This window comes from Trichosurus vulpecula, chromosome 2 (assembly GCF_011100635.1).
Source record: "Trichosurus vulpecula isolate mTriVul1 chromosome 2, mTriVul1.pri, whole genome shotgun sequence".
Lineage (NCBI taxonomy): Eukaryota > Metazoa > Chordata > Mammalia > Diprotodontia > Phalangeridae > Trichosurus > Trichosurus vulpecula.
In genome coordinates, this window is record NC_050574.1 from 354,414,567 (window position 1) to 354,420,862 (window position 6,296).

The 6,296-nt window shown below is 48.0% G+C and overlaps 1 pseudogene; it reads left to right on the forward strand.

Annotated features, from left to right (window-relative positions):
• The first annotated feature begins 3,317 nt into the window (after positions 1-3,317).
• LOC118839149 lies at positions 3,318-4,929 on the forward strand (annotated as a pseudogene).
• Positions 4,930-6,296: the final 1,367 nt, after the last annotated feature.

The window sequence follows — 6,296 nt, forward strand, 5'->3', positions numbered from 1 at the left end:
TCTCATGCTCACAATCTAGGAGTCATCCTGGAATCCTCACTGGCTCTTTCTCCCATATCCAGTCTGTTGCCAAGGCTTTCACCTTCACAACATCTCTCAAATTCATCCCCTTCTTTCCTCTGACACTGCCATTACTAGGGTATAGGCCCTCATAACCTCACATCTAGACTATTGTAAAAGCCTGCTGGTGGGTCTGCCTGCCTCAAGTCTCTCCCTACTCCAATCTATTCTCCATTCAGTCACTAAAATAATTTTCCTAAAGCACAGGTCTGACCATGTCACTACCTACATGATAAACTCCAGTGATTTTCTATTGCCTCCAGGATCAAATACAATATGCTCTGTTTGACATTCAAAGCCTTTCATAACCCAGCTTCCTCCTACCTTTCTAGTCTTCTTACACCTTACAACCCAACATATACTCTTTGATCCAAGCGACACTGGCTTCCTGCCTGTTCCTTTAACAAGACACTCTATCTCTTGGCTCAGGGCATTTTCTCTGGTAGTTCCCCATGCTTGGAAGACTCTCCCTTCCTGTGATCTGGCTATTGACCTTCCTGACTTCTTTTAAGTGACAACTAAAATCCTACCTTCTATGGGAAACCTTCCCCAATCTCTCTTCATCTCAGTATACATACACACACACACATACATATATATGTATATATATATATACACATATATATGTATGTGTGTGTGTGTGTATACTTTATATATGTTTGTATGTTGTCTTCCCCATTAGATTGTAAGATCCTTGAAGGCAAGGACTATCTTTGCCTCTTTTGGTATCTCCAGTGCTTAGCACAGTGCCTGGCACATAATGGGCATTTAATGAATTGATTGAATTGAATAAATGAATGCACCAAAAAGTATTTACTAAGTGAAAATCACTGTGTTAACTGTTGGGGATACAAGAGAAAAGGAAGATGGTCCCTTCTCTCAAGGAGTTCTCATTCTAATAGGAAAGCAACATATATATTATATACATGTATGTATGTATGTGTGTGTGCGTGTATATATATATATATATATATGTATATATATGTATATACACATATATACACAGAGAAACACCAACATCTAGGTTTTCAAAGCTGGGGGGCTTTTAACGGCCACCCACAGTATCATCTGGGTCTATGTAACACAAACACTTCCCATTAGTGAACCCCAAAGCAAAATGCTTACTTCAGAGTATATATACCCTTCTTCAGGGTCAGGGGGCATCACGACCCCTGTGACCCAGGCTCATGTGACTCAAACTCATGTGATTTAGTCTTTCTTGTGACTTAAACAGGTCATCAAAGACTCTTGATTTAATCAAAGGCAAGACTCAAAGGCACTTGATTGCCTTAGTGTTGAGAAGAACTAGAATGCCAAAAGAAAAAAAAAACAGCAAAAAGTCCCACTTTGCTTGCCCTTACAGTCAAGTCAGGTGAAAAGGTCTCGTGGTCCTTAAGGCACAATGGCAAGGCAAATGGTAATACATCATCTTTAATGACATTTTCACTGATCAAATTATTTTAATTTCTTATGTTGAATCATTTAACAGTGCCAAGGACTCTGGTGGCAAGGTCCTTCTTTTCTGGGTCTTCAATAGCTGTAGCTATAGCATCTATGGGAGCCATTCGTTGCCTGATGCCATCTCCCATTCACAGAATGTTGACTATAGGGGCTGGGATGGCAGCAAGACCTATGATTTTTTTGGGGGGGGCATTCTGCCACTTCCAGGACTCTTGGCTTTCCTACCTATCAGTGGCAATTGGTCAGCGTGATGTTGGTGATATTGAGGAAGGTAGACCTCTCTTCCACAGTGATTTCTCCCATCAGGGATGTTTGTGGGGTCCAGGATAGTGCCAGGATAGGTGGCCTGTAGGCACTCAAGGCTTTTAAGTTCAGAGTTCTGAGTTATTTCCATGGAGGTTGAATGGGGGCTGATGGTCAAGATGGTTTGACTTGCCTAGTGCCTGCTGTCTCCTGTCTCTCTTCTGGGTACCTTGCTGCTCCAGGTAGGCTGGCTCACCTGCCTCCTTATTATTTCAGTCAAGAAGACTTGAGTTCACTTCTTGCCTTAGGCACTAGCTATGTGACTCTGGACAAATAACTCCCCATGCCTCAGCTCCACCATCTTAAAAATAAGGGCTGTGGACATATCCCTTGAGTTCCAGAGATCTGAGCTTCAGTGGGCTTTCCCAATTGGCTTTCTGGGTGTCTGAACTAACTTTAGTTAAATACCTTAAGCCCTCGGGATTGGGCAGAGTAGGTAGCATTTTCAACTGTGTGTGATGAGAAGACCCAATTAAAAAAATAAGAGAATTGGACTCAGTGGCTTCTAAGGTTTCTTCTAGCTCCAAATTTATAATCCTATGATGTTCTTAACAGCCGTTTCAAGTGGGAAGGGGCTGAATCCCAGAAGTGCCTGTGCCTCCCAGCTCTTGCCAGCCTCTGGAAAGGGTGTTATAATTGTTTCAAAGCATGACCCCTGTTGTAGACCTTAACCATATAGATACGATTTTTAAGGACATATGCCTTAATGAAAACCTTTGAACTTTAAAAAATGCATTCATGTTTATTTTATATTTCCACACTTTTATATAATCCACATATGTATATGTGTATATGATATATAATCCACACTTTTGTAAGAATAGCTTCTCCATATAGAGATTGACATCTTGGTACATTTCTAATTCTGACTTGGCCTAATGCCAACAAACACACAGGAATAGTTCCATTCGGTTGCTGATTTCCCCCAAGTTAAGTGATAATACATATCATTTTAAGCTATGACTGTCATGTGATAATGCTTTAACTGAAAACATAGTTTTTCAGCTGGTTGACTTCTCAGTGACTACCTGGGTGTATTTCAAATGATCCACTACGTGGAACATGGCTCTGTGATTTTCAGGCAACTTTCAAATATTACTATCAGTGGTTTTAAAACAAATTTAACTCATATTTTACAAGCTTGAATATGGGAAGATATGTTTCCTGTAGCTACTAGATTGCTGTTCAAAAGGAAACAGCATTGATTAAAAACTCTTCAAATTAGACGGCAAAAATGATGCAAACTTCGTTTATGATTTATCTTTCTTAAATTTCTATTAAGAAGATGAAAAATGGACGGGGCGCGACTTCCGTTTCAAGCCGTCCTCTTCCCGGCCGCTTCCCCGGAGCTGGGCGGCGCACCGCTCCCCCCCCCTCCCGGGAGCTGGAGCCCGAGGATTCCCGGGATGCGGTGACCGGAGCCCTGAGTCGGACGTGCCCCTCTCCCGCGGCCGGGGTGGGGGGTGCCCCGACTGGCCTCCATCACGTCGACTTCCTCCCTGCGCCGGCAGATGAAGAACATCGTCCCCAGCTACTCAGAGGCCAAGATCAAGGTGCACAAGGCCACCAGCAACGACCCCTGCGGCCCTCGAGCTCCCTCATGTCCGAGATCGCTGACCTCACCTACAACGTGGTCGCCTTCTCCGAGATCACGACCACAGCAAGAACTGGAGGCACGTCTACAAGGCCGTGACGCTCATGGAGTACCTGATCAAGACTGGCTCGGAGCGCGTGTCCCAGCAGTGCAAGGAGAACATGTACGCGGTTCAGACCCTGAAGGACTTCCAGCACGTGGACCGGGACGGCAAGGACCAGGGTGTCAACGTGCGTGAGAAGGCCAAGCAGCTGGTGGCCCTGCTGTGGGACGAGGACCGCCTGCGGGAAGAGCGGGCCCACGCCCTCAAGACCAAGGAGAAGCTGGCTCAGACGGCCACGGCGTCCTCAGCGGCAGTGGGGTCCGGGGCACCCCCGGAGACGGAGCAGGCCTGGCCCCAGAGTAGCGGGGAGGAAGAGCTGCAGCTGCAGTTGGCCTTGGCCATGAGCAAGGAAGAGGCCGACCAGGAGGAGCGGATTTGTCGAGGCAATGAACTGAGGCTGCAGATGGCGATCGAGGAGAGCAAGAGAGAGACGGGGGCAAGGAGTCGTCGTCTCTCATGGATCTGGCTGATGTCCTCACGGCCCCGGCCCCCCCACCCTCCCCTGACCCCTGGGGAGGTCCTGTCCTTGCAGCCATCCCACCCTCCCACCCCTGGGGGGCCCCCCAGGACTCCCGGTGCCACCCTCAGCTGATCCCTGGGGGGGTCCGGCTACCACCCCTGCCTCTGGGGACCCCTGGAGACCTGCCCCACGCCCGGCCCTGCAGCTGATCCTTGGGGGGGGGGGCCCTGCTTCCCCTGCTGGAGAGGGGGGACCCCAGACCCCTGGGGGGTAGCTGATGGCCAAGGAGGGGCCCCAGTCAGTGGCCCGTCTACCGCCACGAACCCGGGGGCACCACCGCCAGCTTTCTCCGACCCCTGGGGAGGCTCCCCGGCCAAGCCCGGCACCAATGGCAGCCCAGTGCCTGGGGGCTTCAACGCGGAACCGGATGAATTCTCTGACCTTGACCGCCTTCGGACGGCACTGCCCACCTCGAGCAGCAGCACTGGGGAGCTGGAGCTTCTGGCTGGAGAGGTCCCCGCGCGGAGCCTCGGGGCATTTGACCTCAGCGGGGTTGGGGGCTCCCTGGCAGAGGCTGTGGGGAGCCCTCCACCGACAGTGCCGCCGCCCCCACGCCCCCGACACGGAAGACGCCAGAGTCCTTCCTGGGACCCAATGCAGCCCTCGTGGACCTGAACTCTGCTGACTCGGCCAGGGCCTGCCCCTCCAGGACCCAAGGCCTCCAACCCCTTCCTGCCAACTGGAGCCCCTGGCACAACCACTGGCCCGTCCCTCACTAACCCTTTCCAGCCTCCACCTCCAGCCATGCTCACTGAACCAGCTGCGTCTCAGCCCTGTGCCCCCTGGCCCCGTGGCCCCACCGGCCTTCATCTTACCCCTGGGCCTGGCCTGCCTCCCATGATGTCCCCGGGACCCCCACCCCCTAACACTAACCCCTTCCTCCTATAACCGGGCGGGGTCGGGAGGGGGATGCCCGCCTCCTCTCACCCTCCAGGCGATCAGTATTGTGAGTGCATGTGAAAGGGGGGGACCCTTCCTCCCCCCCCCCCAGCCTCAGTCCAAACCTGACCCAGTCACACTACATCCTCTCCCCAGCCTCCTCCTAAAGCTGGAAACAGAAGGGAGACTTGGCAGGCAGGGAGACCCCTCTATCCAGAGGCATTAGATGGGGCTGGGGCATGTGGGCACCCCCTCCCCAATTTCCCCAGCCTTGAATCCTTCCCCCCAATCAGTGTCGGAGCCCTGATCTCCCCTCTCCCCCCACAGTGACTGTCCCTGGTGATCACTCTTCTGACCTCTGTAATAAATGACATTTCTGAAAAAAAAAAAATCTTGGATGCACTGGCTTTGTGCAAAAACTTTTCAATTTAATGTAATCAAAATCATCCATTTTGCATTTCATAATGTTCTCCATCTCTTGTTTGGGCATAAATTATTCCCTTCTCCATAAATCTGACAGATAAACTATTCCTTCTTCTCATAGACTGCTTATAGTATCAGCCTTCATATCTAAATCATGTACCCATTTTGACTTTATCTTGGTATATGGTGTAAGATGTTGGTCTATGTCTAGTTTCTGCCATAGTATTTTTCAGTTGTCCCAGCAGTTTTTGTCAAATATTGAGAAATTATCCCAGACACTGGAATCTTTGGGTTTATTAAACAGTAGATTACTATTAAAAAAAAAGAAGATGAAAAATAATACATATAATTGTGTAACACCGAGAACCATCCTGCCCAGCATAGTTTTAGAATCAATTTATCCATCCATCAATAAGCATTTATTAAGCATCTACTATGTGCTCACAATCTCTGGGTTCTGGGGATACAAAGAAAAAATTTTTTAAAATTCTAGACTTTAGGGCAGAGGTTACCAAACTTATTTGGCTTACTGCACCCTTTTCAAAAAGAAAAAATTTCTCAGTGCCCCCCCCTGGAAATCTACTTTCTTTAACCCTTTAACTTTTTAAAAAAGATTTGTGTCATTTCAAAAAAAACTTTTTTTAAAAATGATGCATCTTAAATTTAATAATTTATTGCAAATTTGTATGTTTTTCCAGCATTGAAATTTGATGATGCAACATTGCATCATGTAACTGTATAGTATTGTATTTTAAACAAGTCTTTACATGCATGTATTCCTGCTGATGTATGTCGGTCTTCCTGACAATGTGCTATATACACTTGCCTGCCAACACTTGCTTGTTAAGATTTGTCAGAGGACTTGACCACTGATTGGTTATAACTTGCATTTTGGGGGTTTATTTGGAAGATAATGTAATCACTATGACTTTAACTCTGTTACATAACAGATG